Source organism: Neoarius graeffei, chromosome 20 (genome assembly GCF_027579695.1).
Source record: "Neoarius graeffei isolate fNeoGra1 chromosome 20, fNeoGra1.pri, whole genome shotgun sequence".
Classification (NCBI taxonomy): domain Eukaryota; kingdom Metazoa; phylum Chordata; class Actinopteri; order Siluriformes; family Ariidae; genus Neoarius; species Neoarius graeffei.
The window spans coordinates 10228094-10244935 of NC_083588.1; the positions used below are offsets into that span (position 1 = coordinate 10228094).

The 16842-nt window shown below is 44.1% G+C and overlaps 1 protein-coding gene across 3 annotated transcripts in view; it reads left to right on the forward strand.

Annotated features, from left to right (window-relative positions):
• The window catches only part of slc16a2 (solute carrier family 16 member 2), a 133151-nt gene that overhangs the window by 20023 nt on the left and 96286 nt on the right, over window positions 1-16842 (forward strand). The gene's annotated exons all lie outside the window — the stretch shown is intronic.

Sequence of the window (16842 nt, forward strand, 5' to 3'; positions counted from 1 at the left end):
GTTATCATCCGTTAAACGTCTGCTGTATCCTCTCTGCATCCTCTGGGCATCCTCGCAACTCACAGCCGCTGCAGCTGAAAACGGAAAGAGGGAGGAAAGATAAGGTACATGAAACGTCTATTCATCGTTAGTAGCACGGAAATAGAAAGGATGTAAGCGTATGCATCTCGTATATAAAGTATTCAAAACGGACAAAGCGTTTATATCTGGGATGTATCTCGTATACTTAGGCCGAATCCCATTTCACCCCTTGGACCAACCCCTTGGCCCTTCCCCTCCATTTTGCGCGTTCACGTGAAGGGGTAGGGGTATCCCAATCCCAGTTAACGCGGAGGGGTAGGGGAAGGGGGAGGGCTTCTGTACCCCTCCAAACGGAGATTTTCCTGGAGCTGACTCCGAACGAAGGGGTTTGAGTGATTTCCCACAATGCCATGCGGATTTCAGCGAGATTTCATGCGGATTTCAGAAAGATGGCGGTTCCCGCGGCGAAAGATTGTCATAAATGTATTTTCTCCATTATTTACGTGTTTTAAGTTGTTATCCAGAGGAAACACGCCGCTTGATTCGCTTTCGAGCTGAGAATGAGCAGCGATTTCTGAAATCCAAGCTGCTGCTAAAAAGCTTTGGGAGTGAGTATTGTTTTCGGTTGCTTTACTGCGTACGTTTTGTTCTGTTATTCTCGCTTTTATTGTTTACATGAGTGTTCTGACACCTCATTCTGTCGGATGTGGTGCACGAAGCGCCAAAGATATCCCATTCAGTGGTGTTAGTTAACAAATCACACCCTGCCAGCAGAGATTTCTGGTTCTGCCTCTGGCTCTGACTGTAGCGGCTGGTCGCAGCCAATGACGCATTTTGTCGCGTTTTGCTAACGTAAACGCTGACGGAGGTACGCGATGACGTATGCGATCGTTGAAGGGCTATCCCAATACATAGGGGTTGAATTTCAAGCCCTATCCCTTGTAGCTCAGTTTCAAGGGGAAGGGCCAAGGGGAAGGGGGAGGGGTAGGGGGAGGGGTAGAAATTGGGATTGGGCCGTAGTAGAGATCTCTCGATGTAGCCGCCAGCATGTCTTTCCGCTTTATGCTGACGGCGTGCGTGCTGCATCCCTTTATATCCGCGGAGCAGACGCAATTCATACCCCCCCGCATGCGCAGTGAACGGTCTGCATCCGATATACATCCGCGCAACATCCCCTTTGTTTCCGTTAGGCGTACGTGATGCATCCCCTTCATCCGCTATGCATCCGCTCTTTCTGCTATGCGTCCGCTTCTCAGTTATCACCGGTAACCCCTTCGGAGCTGTCATCCACTTCCATCCGCTTTCATCCGCTAGGCTTCCTATGAACATGCGTTTAACATCCCCGCTGTATACTACCCATGTCCGTTCTTTTCCGTTCTGTTTTCGCAAATTTTCGCCAATTTTGTCCATTTCTGGAGCGGATGAAAACGGATAGAGCGACCCCCGAAATTTTGCTCGTCCGCTGTGTCCTTTTTGCATACGTTTTGTGTCCATTGGCCAGTGGGACTGGGCCTTAAGTCCCTTTACACACTCATCCAGAAGGGTAATTTTGCACAAGGCCATGTGTCTACAGCAGAAAAAAAAATAAAATAACAAAACGCGTCTGGAAAACTCCCAAGGGAGTCTGGAGCCAGATTGATCCAGATTCGTGAGGTCACGTGCGGATCCGCCAGCAGGCTGAGAGACAAACACAGGATAGAGTATAGTCTCTCTTATTTCTTACCCTGGCAGCAGTCAACTTGTGAACTGCCGATTTTCTTGGTCTTTTTCTCGGCTCTGCTTGGTCCTCGGCTTTGAGGGCCTCAGTGGATGCGGTACTTCGCCTTCTGTCAGGGGAGACGAACGTGGCTGGCTCCTTTGGTGACGCTGACACAAATGGAGACGATGTTGCTTTGGGCATTCTGACAGATGGAACTGCGTCTTTTTTCAGATCAGGTTGCTTCTTGAAGCCCATTTCCCACTGCAAATAGTTCTCAAAGTCATCGGGCTTTCTGAATTGAGCCCCGCATATGCTGTGGTCCGTTGCATGTTGCCAGTTTTTCCGGGTGCCTCGCACGAAGCGCTCCCATTTGTCTCTCATTGTCTAGTCTTTTGGGAAACGATGAGTACTAATCCCATCAAGATTGGTGTTGCTACACCGTCCTACGATACATCTGTTAACCATTTTAATAATTACGTGATAACGTCGAAGAAATTTGCAGAAAACCACCAGGTCATATTCTCAGAGACAAACCAACGCTGACATGGGATTCAGAAGGAGACGTCCCACACGTGATGTCACGAAAATCAATGTTTGCCGGGAAATCCAAATGGCAAGTTTTTTCAGAGGCGGACCAATTCGCCTCAAATGGCTTGATTTCAACTGAATTTTTCTGGTATTGCGCAAGATAAAAAAAATTGCACAAAATGCAAAATGTGACAGATATTTGACCAAAGTTTAATAGAAAACAAGAGAATTACATTGATCTTGCTCCTAAATATACCCAAGATGTGCCCTTTAAGGGCCACTCGGGCACCTTGTAGTTGTAAAGGTACACCTCATGAACCCTACCAGGTGGCTGGTACACACCAAAGGTACAAAAGATGTCCTCATGAGGATGTGGAAACAAAGACTCGAGCGAGGAAAGGTACTGGTTAATAAGTATCGTCCCCTATTTTTTTTTACCATTGGTGTGAAGACAGGTGTCCATCATGTCAACTCGAGAGAATTCCCCCCCCACACACACACACACACTTCTCTCCGAGGTCAGTGTGGATCGGATCAAGGGTCCGACAGAGAGTGGCAGCTTGGCGGTGTTGGGGCTCGAATCCGGGAACCCAGAGCCGCTTCCCCATCCATAATGACTCTCCAATTTCCGTCCATCCATCCATCCATCCATGATCTGTAACTGCTTATCCTGTGCAGGGTTGTGGGCAATCTGGCAGGGTACACCCTGGACAAGTCACCAGATCATTGCAGGGCTGAGACATCGAAACAAACAAACGTTCACACTCTCACATTCACGCCTATGGTCAATTTCGAGCAACCAGGTAACCTAACCTGCATATCAGGGAACCCGGAGCACCTGGAGGAAACCCACAGGGACATGGGGAGAACATGCAAACTCCACACAGAAAGGCCCCCGTCGGTCACTGGGCTGGAACCCAGAACCTTCTTGCTGTGAGGCGACAGTGCTGACCCCTACACCACCGTGCCATCACTCTCCAATTTATATATATAAGTAGGAAATGTTGCTCATGTGATGCAAAATGTTTTAACTTTGGACAGAATAGCTCCAAATGAGAGCAGGTTCCCAAAATTAATTATCTCCAAACATCTCCGCAAAACGTTTTCGAACCGGTAGCTAGAATTATACTTGAAAGCGCCAAAGGAGCAAAACTGATTTGGAGGAATGGCATACAGGGTGGCATTCGTGGTGCAATGGTGAGCACTATTGCCTCACAGTAAACAGGTTCTGGGTTTGAACCCGCCTGTTGACCGGGGCATTCTGTGTGGAGTTTGCATGTTTTCTTCGTTCCTGCGTGGATTTCCTTCAGGCGCTCCGATTCCCTCCCACACTGGCTACTCGAAATTGTCCGTGTGTGTGAATGGCCGTTTGTCTCTCCCCGCAATAGACTGGACACCCATCCAGGTTGTACCAATGTCAGCTGAGCTTGGCTCCAGCTCACCTACGACTCGCAGTCGATAAGCGACACTTGCCTTTCGTGGACGTCCATGAGCCGATGTATGCAGAAGACGGTTGACAGCCCTTTCCTCTGATTGTGCCCTGTAACGCAACAGTTTGAAAAGATGCAGTTGGCTGGCTTCACGTGTCTGGATTCTGTCTCACTTGCAAGTTGCCTTGCATCAGCCAGATGGTTAAATCGAGATCCAATGTAAATATGAACACAATTGAAAAAGAAACCAGTGTATTTTCTCGAAGACACAAGCAACAACTTGGATACATTTCTTTGTTGAAAAATTGTTGCGACTGGAGATTCCATACTATCTGCGGATTGCGACAGTTGTTTCGGTAAATCTGATTGGCCAATGATGTCAGCTGTGTCTGAAGTATCAGGTAACTCCTTCACACTCGTACAGATGTGCAACATACAAAACTTGGACAGTAATTGTGTGATATTGCTGTTTACAGTATTTTGGAAGGAATAATGCATCATGGGGTGGGCTGTGATTGAAAAATAAACAGTCATGGGGTAGGATGGTTTTCCTGATGATTGACAGTACATGCAATCAAATTTGTATCTGTTTATAATTACTTCAGCAATTCAGCTGAGATCCTCTTATCACTTTCGATGTCACAGCTACAAACAGTTTTTCCCTCGCGAACTGTCGTCTGGAACATTTCGCAACGACGCACTGACACTGGAGACTCCTTCCATAAACCTTCATACGATAAGCGTCTCCAAGCAGAAAACTTCACCATGTTAAACACAATTTAAAAAAACAAACAAACCTAGTCTTATGGTTGCTTTCGATTTCAGTTCATTTTATCGACGAATGAAATATTCGTCAATAAAGTAAGTAAATCATACCTCTTGGAATAAATCTAGCTGGGTGGAGCCAAGGCAAAAGTCCAAGTGGGTGGAGACAACGTCTGACTGGACGAGTGTGTTGTTCCATGTACGGTAGTAAAGTGTCTTGTGGGTTAAGGTTAAGGGTCAAGGTTAAAGGAGGAGTTGGCTCGGGCCCAGCTCAGCCCCCTGGACGTTTGGTTTTGCAGCAGAAGACTATCCGAAACTCATAAACCGTGCCCAAGTATTTTCACTGATCGCCTGGATGAAAAGTTATGTCCGTATTTACACCTGGAGTCAATGTTTTCAATGTTCAGAGTCAGTTAAGTCACCGACTCTGAACCCAGCCCCGCGTGCACAGTCTTGAGACGGAGCCAGGATGATGAGTGTGTCGTATTGTGTGATAAACATATATCTGGGTGATTCTTCATCGCTCTTCTCTCTCGGCAGAAAATCTGTTTCACAAAACCAGGCGTCTGTCTTGTTCTTGGTCGGTTTTCTTTTCGAATCAGTGGAGAAATGAAACGTGAAAGCCGAATTTAGTTTCGAACAAGTTGTTAAACTGCTGAGTCCCCACTCCGTCTTTATTTTATTTTCTCCTTCACCCCTTTCTTTACTTTTGCTTTCCTCTTCCTCGTTCTTTTCCCTTTTATCAGTCATTTCCTCTTCTCTTTTTACTTTCTTGTCCGACTTTCTCTTTGGTGTGTCCGCCAGTCTGTCTTTCCAGCTTTTTTCTCTTTTTTCCCCCCCGTTTCCTTTTTTCTTGCTCTTTTATTCTGTCCTTCTATGTCCCATAATTTACTCTTTGTTCTGCACTTGGTTCTCAGTGTCTCTTTCTCTCTTGTTCTTTGTCTGCCAGTCCTCTCCTGTCCTCTCGGAACTCTCTGACCCCAGATCCTCTGAAGCATGGAGGTTTAATCTCAGCAGGGGCTTAAAGTGGAAACTCCCAGTTGCATAAATACTGCTCGGTCTTGCTTTAATCCTGAAACACATAACACATTTCTGTCCCATTTGAAGAGCATCATATGGAAAACTGGTTGAAGGACTTTGTTTAAAAAAAAAAAAAAAATCTTCAGGAAAGCATACGCAGGACCATCTTGGCAAAAACAAACCCGTAATTCAGTTGACTTGGGGGAAAAATCATGAAACTTTGTTGGGGGTTTTTTTGAAAAAAAAAAGGCCTAAACCTAGTGTTTGTAGAACTCTGTGTTTTGCCACTGAAGAACGTGTGTGTGTGTGTGTGTGTGTGTTTTTCAGATTTAGTTAAACATGTTGACCAAAGTTCAGTGCATTGGATTGAGCAAGTCAGAGAGAAAATTGCTTAAAAAAATTTCAACACTCTGGTTTGTGCACAGAGAGAGTACTTCATGTGTCCGGTGCACTTCTTTTTTTTTTTTTTTTTCTCAGAAATACATCTCTCTTTCATATCTTTTGGAAATTGTAAATACAACACTTAGCGTGCAGGATATAAATAGACATTCTAGGAAACGAGTGGAAGAAAACTAATTCCATTCATCCTTATTATAAAAAAAATTGGACCCCAGAGACATGTTTTTGTGGGCGTTTCACAACATTAAGCCTAACTATAAAGGACAAAATGTCATTATTTGATGAATATAAATCGTAAATTTTGGCTTCATTTAAGTGGAAATAACTGGAAAATAATCAACTTCAGTGGGCGGCACGGTGGTGTAGTGGTTAGCGCTGTCTCCTCACAGCAAGAAGGTCCGGGTTCGAGCCCAGCGGCCGACGAGGGCCTTTCTGTGTGGAGTTTGCATGTTCTCCCCGTGTCCGCGTGGGTTTCCTCCGGGTGCTCCGGTTTCCCCCACAGTCCAAAGACATGCAGGTTAGGTTAACTGGTGACTCTAAATTGACCGTAGGTGTGAATGTGAGTGTGAATGGTTGTCTGTGTCTATGTGTCAGCCCTGTGATGACCTGGCGACTTGTCCAGGGTGTACCCCGCCTTTCGCCCGTAGTCAGCTGGGATAGGCTCCAGCTTGCCTGCGACCCTGTAGAACAGGATAAAGCGGCTAGGGATAATGAGATGAGATGAGATAATCAACTTCAGTATGCCATGACTCCACACTGTTGTTTATTTATTCTCCTATTACAGCACATCAAGTTCAGTTTTATTTTTTTAAAAATCAAACTATTTTCTTCTTCTTCTTCTTCTTTCTTCTATTTTGCTAACCGTACAAGACATGAGCTAACATAGAGCAATAAGCCAAAATATTCTGACCATGCCAAGTGTGCTACTGGTCCTCCTCGTGCCACCAAAACAGTTTGCAGAGACATGGACTCTCCAAGATTTCTGAATGTATCCTGTGGTATCTGGCACCGAGACTTTAGCGGCAGATTCTGTAAGTCCTGACTTAAGACTTGTTCCAGATCATCCCAAAGTTGCTAATTCGAATTGAGATCTGGGAAATTTTGAAGCCTGGGCAAGACCTTGAACTTTTTGTCATGTTCCTCAAACCATTCCCAAACAGTGTGTGCAGTGTAGCAGGGCCTGGTATCTTACCAAAATTGCTGTCAGGGAATACCATTGCCACAAAGGGGTATTCCTGCTCCGCACCAATGTTTCGGTCTGTGGGACATGTCAAATTGACATCGACACGAAGACCGAGACTGAGGCTTTCTGAGCAGAACGTTGTCAGAGCATCATGCACCATCCACCAGCTTGACTCCTTCCTCCAGTGCATCCTGGTACCATCACTTCCCCAGTTAAATAATGGCAGGCAAGGTGATCATCCATTGATCCAAGGTCCAATTGTGATGCTTGTGTGCCTGCTGTTGTCTCTTTCAGTGGTGAACAGGGGTTAGCATGGGGACCCTGACTGGTCTCCGGGTACATGGCCCTATACACAGTAGGCACGATGCACTGTGTGTTGTGGCACAAAATGACCGGAACCATTAATTAACATTTGCCTTGCTCTTGGTTCAGACCAGATGAGATAGCCTTTGCTGCCTTCGTTTATTGATGAACCTTGGGCACCCCATGTTCTTTTGCCATTTATTAAAATTTTCCTTTCTCTTGGTTTGGATCAGATGAGATCACCTTTGTTGCCCCCGTTTATCGAAGAACCTTGGACGCCCAGTATTCTTTTGCCAGGCCTTAAAATTTGCCTTTCTCTTGGTTTGGACCAGATGAGATCGCCTTTGTTGACCTCGTTTACTGAAGAACCTTGGGCACCCGGTATAATTTTGCTGATGCATGGTTTGGCACGGTGGTGTAGTGGTTAGCGCTGTCGCCTCACAGCAAGAAGGTCCTGGGTTCGAGCCCCGGGGCCGGCGAGGGCCTTTCTGTGTGGAGTTTGCATGTTCTCCCCGTGTCCACGTGGGTTTCCTCCCGGTGCTCCGGTTTCCCCCACAGTCCAAAGACATGCAGGTTAGGTTAACTGGTGACTCTAAATTGACTGTAGGTGTGAATGTGAGTGTGAATGGTTGTCTGTGTCTATGTGTCAGCCCTGTGATGACCTGGCGACTTGTCCAGGGTGTACCCCGCCTTTCGCCCGTAGTCAGCTGGGATAGGCTCCAGCTTGCCTGCGACCCTGTAGAAGGATAAAGCGGCTAGAGATAATGAGATGAGATGAGATGAGATGAGATGGTTTGGCCCTTCTCAGATCATTGTTGGTAGGTTCTCATTCCTGCTGACTGGGAGCACCCATCAAGCCTTACCATTTCAGAGATACTCCAACCCATTTGGTCACTCAGGTCTTCACCCCTGCCCATTTCTCCCGCATCTAACACATCGACTATTATAAACGAATGTTCGCTTACCATCTAAAATTTGCCAGACCTTGACATGCACCATTGTTATGAGATAATCAATGTTATTTGCTTCATCTGTGAGCGGTCTTAACTTGTTGGCTCACTGGCTGTACCGTACGTGAATACGCATGTTATAAAGTAGAAGAGCGTTACATGGACAAGGATAGAAAAGAATGAATTTGCCTTCATCAGTAAAAAGGCTGTTTTTCAGGGTTTTTGCAGTTGAAAATTTGACCCATACTCTTCAGTCACTTTATCGTCTGTGAAGAGCCCAAAGTGCAACGAATTAATATTTAATAGCCTTGAAGTCCATTCCGTCTTTGCTCTTGCTGTAGATTTGCTTCTCCCAGTGAAAGATTGAATGTGATGAACTTGCGATGAACTTTCCATCTGCTGCTTATCCACATTAATAATGTTTAGGTCAGCTCTCCAGGGTAACATATAACGATGGCCTCGGGGTGTTTTATGTATATTTGGAAAGGCTAGATCATTCGCTTGAGCCACTATGCAGTACCATTGTGGGTTTGCTTAAACATCTGGCTTCAATACAGTGTCCATTAACGTTTGATTTGTAGAGGTAATTCAGAGATTTAAGATAAAACGGGCTGAAATAATACTTGAACGTGTCACAAACATCAAAGGCAGGAATGAATCGATGCTTCACGTGAAGGTTGTTTAGCACAGCCACGACATGCTAAAGCGCAGTGAATAATTATTCATGACCATGAACGCATAACTAAAAGAGTTGGGGTTTTTTTTGTCTTCTCCATAAGAGAATATTTGAAGGGTTTTGTTGAGCACTTTTGTAACATCAAAGTTCACATCTGTTTTTGTAGCTCGTTGTCTACTATTTTAACATAGTTGTGACAGGCAGAAAGGTTCTACGGCATTGAAAGGATGCGGTGGCGTTAGAGGAATGAAACGCTTGCGGACATTCGGACGACATTCTTTGTATGGTTCCCATTACACTACTGTCAGCACTAAAGGGTGTGTCCATGGTTGTTAGCCCCTGTGTAGTCTCGCACCTTTCTGCGACACTGAACTCTGGATAACGGCAGCTTGTGTTTCATGGAAACCGACCCAAATGTGATCGAGGGTGAGCTTTCACGTCATGACAATCATTGCATTGAAGGGGGCGATCAAAAAACGAACTGAAATGACGCTGAAACGTTTTCCCATGTTCCGTCTTGGAATGATGTCAAGTAAGATACTGAAAACAGCTGGAGTGTGAGCTGAAATAAAAAAAAAAAACAGCTTCCTGATGGCAGATGTGAAGTTCATGCGTCTGTTGTTCAGCTAATCCAGATAAATCATGTTTACTCATTGGAACTCTATCATACCTTCAGGTACTGTTTCGAGTTAGCTTGATTACATTAATCATTAATTCAATTACAATTCGAGAGTGTCAGGGTGTTTTTGTCGAGTGTCTTTGACAGTTTCAGACTTCAAACCTGACAGCGATTACCAGAAATTGTTCTAAGGCATGAACCTAGGGGTTCGTAAACATTTTGTACTTGATTGTGATATTGCTGCGTCTCTTCTGTACATCCAGAAGATTGAAAAAGCAGCATTTCTTTCTCCAAAAACATCTTTGTCCATTGAGACTCCAGGTCAAGCTCCAAAAAGTTGAGCAAGCTGTTGTCTCTCAGATCTTTGAGAGTGGCGTCGTCATTGTTGTCATGAACCACGTCTCAAATCGAAAACGCCCATCTTACTGTACACTCAAAAGCAGTTACGAATCGAGAAAAGCCAGAAAACTGGTCCGCAAAACAGACCTTTCGGGATGTTTGAAGGTGATAAGAGAGGTTTTTAAAAATCAGTGGAAGTGGAAGAGGAAAACCGGGTAGCATTCGCAATCAATAACAGTCGAGAGTAGTAAATACTGTAAGTTTGGGATTAGAGACAGTGTTCAGTTGTTTCAGAGATGGAGGTGGATGAGAAAATTTGTCCATTTTTAATTGCTGAATGACACAAGTGCAGTGCATCAGGATCATAAAAAAGACTAATCATTGGGAAAATCCTTCCTCTCTTCATGAAGCGCCTTGCACAGTAAGTTAAGACAAGCGATGTCGTGCCCCCATCGTGTTGTCTCTCTGGACCTCCAGACCTGATGTCAAGTGGTGCACAAAAGTGCCACAGACCTGACGGGTATGGAAGTTGCCCTGCAGTGACAACTGACTTGTCGAGTGATACTGCCCATTGGCCATTTGACTGGCTCTTCCGCATGCCATCTGGTGGTGTGCCATTGACCCTGTTGGGTTCATCTGCCGCATTGTACCGAAAAGTGACCTGCTGCCGGCGCCTTATTGGTGATGTACTATTTAACCCATAGCTGGAACCCAGGCAGGTGCTACCACTCCGGGTCAGAGCGGACCCGGGAGCAATGGTGATTCAGGGGTAACTGCACTTTCCCCAATACTCAAATCCTCTTGGACCTGAGACTCACCAACGGTTGCAGTTTAAAGTCATACCCAGGACTAAAATAAATGAAATCGGGAAAATAAATGAACGAAACCATCAAGGAGACTTTGAGTTTCTCTTGTGACCTCATTGGTCAATCAGGTGACCCCAAGTTTGGGAATTCAGACTCCTTCTGCTTCGTTATATAAGCAGGACAACTTATGAAATTTGAAATATCTAATGTGCTTTCGTTTGGAGATAGAGAGGGCTCAAGTTGCTCCAAAGCTCAAAATTATTTTTATTATAATTAATTTTTTTGTGTGTTCCAATTTCCAGCAGACCGTAAACTGACAAATGGCTCTCTGGTGAGCCTCTATTTTCGAACGTGAAGCCGTCCTGTAGTCCACAACAATCCATGAAAATTTCGTGCATCTCGCATGAACAGTTCCAAAGTAATGACACGGGAAGTGTTTCAACTTTTTCCCCAGCACTAATTTTTACAGTAAAATTAGGGCCATGCCCCCTTTTTCAAGCCTCACTATCTCAGCAACGACTGCAGACACAAGCCTGAAATTTTGCACACTGTTTCTTCGGAATAGTGATGATGTTTCCACAAGGTATGAAGCAAATCTGAGACGGTCAGTCAGGAGGCCTCCAGAGATTTCACATGGATTGATCTATTAATCGAAGAAATTTAACCAATGGAACAAAACGGTGGTGATTTACTTGACATGAGCGCAAAAAGAGATCAGACTGAAGATCTCGAGTCAACACAAGGCTCCATCATGAGTCAAGATCCAGAAATGGATTAGGTTCTCGATGTAGATGTAGGATGTGGATAATGATCCTCGAAAATAAGGTTTGAACTGGCTGGTTACACAGTCCTGGAGGAGGCTGAACTCAAACGTTTTTTTTTTTTTTTCTCGGCTTCCAAAATACAGTCCAAGAACAAAGGGTCTGTGTGTAGGGGTGTGGGTGACAGGATCGCTGACAGGAATTTTGTCTTTGTCGGTCACTGGAGCGCTTTAGTCTCGAAAATCTTCCCACTCTGATCCAAAGTTGACGAATATGTTTCTGTACAAAAACGAAACGCTATCATATACACTCGCATAAAAATGCTTTTTTACAAGCTAACCCTGGCCAAGAAGGCAACATGTGTTCCACATTACCATTGGCTAAGATCTATATGTCACATAAAGCTCACTGAATTTAAGCATACTCTCTCACTCACACACACACACACACACACACACACACACATGGAAAATCACTCTCACGAACACACTTATCACATAAGGTGAGCATTTTACACACCCACACGCTTCAGATCTAGCAAGCTTCAAACATAGACATTAGACACATTCCCCAACCAGCTGTATGGATTTGAGATGCCTAATAGCTCTGCATTGCTGTTGCATTCACTTGCTCATCACTTCACGTCTTTCCTCGAAGTGAACGATGAAATGAAGACAAACGTCAGATGTAGGCTACACAAATACACAATGCGCACTCAGATTTCATCTTTTTTTTTTTTTCCCCGAGAAGCAAAATACACAAAACTCATCTGATCCCAACATCCTGTCCGAGATCCTGTATAGTTTTAATTTGCATGACGTAGTCTTTTTAAAACCCTTTTTCATTCATGTCTTATGTCCTATCTAGATTTTTTTTTAAAAGTCATTCAATAGGATTAACGTTATTAATTTCTCATAAATAATCAAGCGACTATTGATTATTTTATTATTGTCGTGAGTTTACATAAAGCATTAAATTCAGAATATACAGCAGTTAGTATTGTGAATAAACTACTTTAATTCATGTTTTTCATCTCATCTCATTATCTCTAGCTGCTTTATCCTGTTCTACAGGGTCGCAGGCAAGCTGGAGCCTATCCCAGCTGACTACGGGCGAAAGGCGGGGTACACCCTGGACAAGTCGCCAGGTCATCACAGGGCTGACACATAGACACAGACAACCATTCACTCTCACATTCACACCTACGGTCAATTTAGAGTCACCAGTTAACCTAACCTGCATGTCTTTGGACTGTGGGGGAAACCAGAGCACCCGGAGGAAACCCATGCGGACACGGGGAGAACATGCAAACTCCACACAGAAAGGCCCTCGCCGGCCACGGGGCTCGAACCCGGACCTTCTTGCTGTGAGGCGACAGCGCTAACCACTACACCACCGTGCCGCCCTAATTCATGTTTTTACGATGTATAAATAAAACAAATATTTAACACGTAGCCGATAGTAAGTCTTCAACCCCATTTCCAAAAAAGTTGGGACGCTGTGTGAAACGTAAGTAAAAACAGAATGCGAAGATTTGCAAATCATGGAAACCCTATATTTCATGGAAAATAATCCAAAGACAACATATCAAATGTTGAAACTGAGAAATTTTATTTTATTTATTTATTTTTTTTGAAAAATGAATGCTCATTTTGAATTTGATGTCAGCAACACGTTTCAGAAAATTTGGGACAGGGGCAACAAAAGACTGAAAAAGTTGTTTAATGCTAAAAAAACAAACAAAACTAATTTGGTTAATTGGCAACAGGTCAATAAGATGATTGGGTATAAAAAGAGCATCCCAGAGAGGCGGAGTCTCTCAGAAGTAAAAATGGGGATTGGTTCACCGCTCTGTGAAAGACTGTGAGGGCAAACAGTGCAACAATCAAAGAATAACGTTCCTCAATGTAAAATTGCAAAGATTTTGGGCATCACATCATCTCTGGTCCATAATATCATTAAAAGATTCAGAGAATCTGGAGAAATCTCCGTATGCAAGAGACAAGGCTGAAAGCTGACATTGGATGCCTGTGATCTTCAGGCCTTCAGGAGACGCGGCATTAAAAGCAGACACGTGTCTGTAGTGGAAATCACTGTATGGGCTCAGGAACACTTCAGAAAACCATCGTCTGTGAAAACAGTTAATTACTGCATCCACAAATGCAGGTTAAAACCAGATATAAACAATATCTGATATTGTTTATATCTGATATAAAACCAGATATAAAAAACATCTTTCCTCATGTTACTACTGTGTTTTTCTTTTATCCCTGTCTTCCTGTCCTGTTCCCTCTCTGTAAGGACAGGTTGATGGTCAATTTCACTCTTTTATGATTAACTGACTGAGGCGAAGTGGAAAATTGTCCCGAGGTCTGACGAATCAAAAGTAGAAATTCTTTTTAGAAATCATGGACACCACGTCCTCCAGGCTAAAGAGGAGAGGGACCATCCGGCTTATTATCAGCGCACGGTTCAAAAGCCAGCGTCTGTGATGGTATGAGGGGGCATTAGTGCACATGACATGGGTAACTTGTACATCTGGGAAGGCATCATTAATGCTGAATGATATACGGTATACACGTTTCAGAGCAACATGCTGCCACCCAGGCAAAATCTTTTTCATGGGAAGACCTTCCTTCCCATGAAAAAGATTGGCAAGACAATGCCAAACTGCATGGCTCCACAGTAAAAGAGTCCGGGTGCTAAACTGGCCTGCCTGCAGTCTAGACCTGTTTCCTATTGAAAACACTGGGCGCATTACGAAGTAGAGATGCACCGATTGCAATTTTTTGGGCCGATTCCGGTTTTCCATGGAGTGTGACCTGCCGATACCGATTTTGGCCGATTCCGATTTCATTTTTTCAAACCACTTCACAGCACACACACAAAGACTATTTTCTTTTTATCTTTTCTTTTTTAAAGAACATTCTGCCAGATCTTCAGTAATAAATTTTCAACACCTCAAAGGTTGAAAACAAACAAAAAGACATTGTTCTTTGTAAAATCTTTCTTCATGTTTGGTATTAACATATTAATTCCTGAAATAGGAAATTCACACAAACATTTTTTCTTTTCCCATCCAATATCTGGCACAAAAACAACTTCCCCCTCATATATTATTTGCCTACTGCTATGGAACACACTTTTTCATAAGCCTATTTAGATCTGAAAACTTATGCCTTATGGAACAACCCATTTCTTCATTCAGTATCAAAATACAAAAATAATTTCCAGTCATACTTGTACCATAGCCATTCTATCATCTTTGTCAAATGTGTATTTGTAGAGTAATTTCCAATGGAATCAAGTGCAACCAAGGTTGTAAAACAAACAAAAAGACATTTTTTTTTCTCTCTCTCTTTGTACAAATCTAACTAGATGTTTGGTAATAGGCTAACGTATTAATTCCTGTAATGGGAAATTCACACAACCACAAACATTTTCTTCTTTTCACATCCAATATCTGGTACCCAAAAAAAATCACTATATTTGGATATATTGCTTTGGAACACTCTTTCATATTTAGGTCTGAAAACTTAACCCTTATGGAGCAGCCCTTTTCTTCTTCCCACATTCAGTAACAAAAAATACGAAAATAATTTTCAGTCCTCCTGCCATATGCCATTATATCATATTTGACAAATGTGTATTTGTATGGTCTTTTTCAATGAAAACAGGTGATACACTTGCCATATAAGGATATACAATTAACAAATAAAAATAAATCGGTGAAACTTAAATAAAAGTGCATGTAAGAGTGTTAATCTATTCGCCAGTGAACGCACACTTGACTATTGTAAAAACTTGCGCATTAATGGCAAGTTTTTTCTTTGAAAACAGAAGCATTTCTACCTTGTCACCAGAGAGTCTGTTTCTTCTGTCATCTACCACATGTCCAGCCAAGCTAAATAAGCACTCACTGTCAACACTTGAGAGGCGAGGTGGCCAAGTGGTTAGAGCGCTTGGCCACTAAGCGAACGGTCCCCGGTTCGAGCCTCGTCTCGGACGGTGATCTGGGGCTCGCCTCCTGTCCACCCAGCAGTGAATGGGGACCTGGTGGAAACACTGGGGAAGTTAAGGCGGTGAAGAAAGGAATTGGCCACCCTACCTCACCATGCCGACGGCCCAGGACAAGTGTGCTCTCTAACAGGCACTCCCCGACATACATACGAAAACGTATATGGGACTCTTTGACTTGACTTGTCAACACTTGTGCATGGTGCACAGAGCTAAGCACGGGCAAGCTGAGCTAGAGCAGGGAAACGGTCTTTGTTTATCCTCCAGTAGGCCAGTGCATTCTCACCTCTGCCAATAGGCACTTCTGACAGGTAGCTCTGTACCTGCACAGACAAGGGGCTGACCAGATGTTGTTCCACCTCCAGTATTTTCCTTCAAGATTTCATCATGAAGTGAAAACAGTATGCTGCATGGCTTTTTGGCAGCAGATGCTTCCTCTGGGTCAGGTTCAGAGGCGATGGATTCTTCAGCAGGTTCCTCTGGCGTGCATCTGAACTCCCTCTGCAGTGCAGTCTGAAGCTCCTGGATCACTTGATCTTTCAGTTCTCTCGAGAAGTAACGCTTTTTATACCTTTTGCACAATAGAAAGATTCAAAAATAATTGTTTCATGAGTTGTTTGTGGGCGGCACGGTGGTGTAGTGGTTAGCGCTGTCGCCTCACAGCAAGAAGGTCCGGATTCGAGCCCCGTGGCCGGCGAGGGCCTTTCTGTGCGGAGTTTGCATGTTCTCCCCGTGTCCGCATGGGTTTCCTCCGGGTGCTCCGGTTTCCCCCACAGTCCAAAGACATGCAGGTTAGGTTAACTGGTGACTCTAAATTGACCGTAGGTGTGAGTGTGAATGGTCGTCTGTGTCTATGTGTCAGCCCTGTGATGACCTGGCGACTTGTCCAGGGTGTACCCCGCCTTTCGCCCGTAGTCAGCTGGGATAGGCTCCAGCTTGCCTGCGACCCTGTAGGACAGGATAAAGCGGCTAGAGATAATGAGATGAGATGAGTTGTTTGTTTAAATAGGCTACATTACTTACATACATACATACATACACACATACATAGGCCTACATTACCAACTAACCTTGGGTCAAGAACTGCGGCCAACGTGTAAAGGGGCTCCTTTTCGATGTCCCCAAACCTTCTCTGAACTGCCTCCAACAAGGTTGATTTTGCCGTGCCCACTCCATGGTCTGTATCAGCTGTTCTCTCCAAAAGCCATTTCAGTACAGTGATTGATGGAATGACGTCTGAGGCTAATGCAGCTGATGAACTTATCTCCTTTGTAAGCTCTTCCAAAGGAGCGAGAAGAGTGAGCACGTTCTCAATTAACCAGGCCC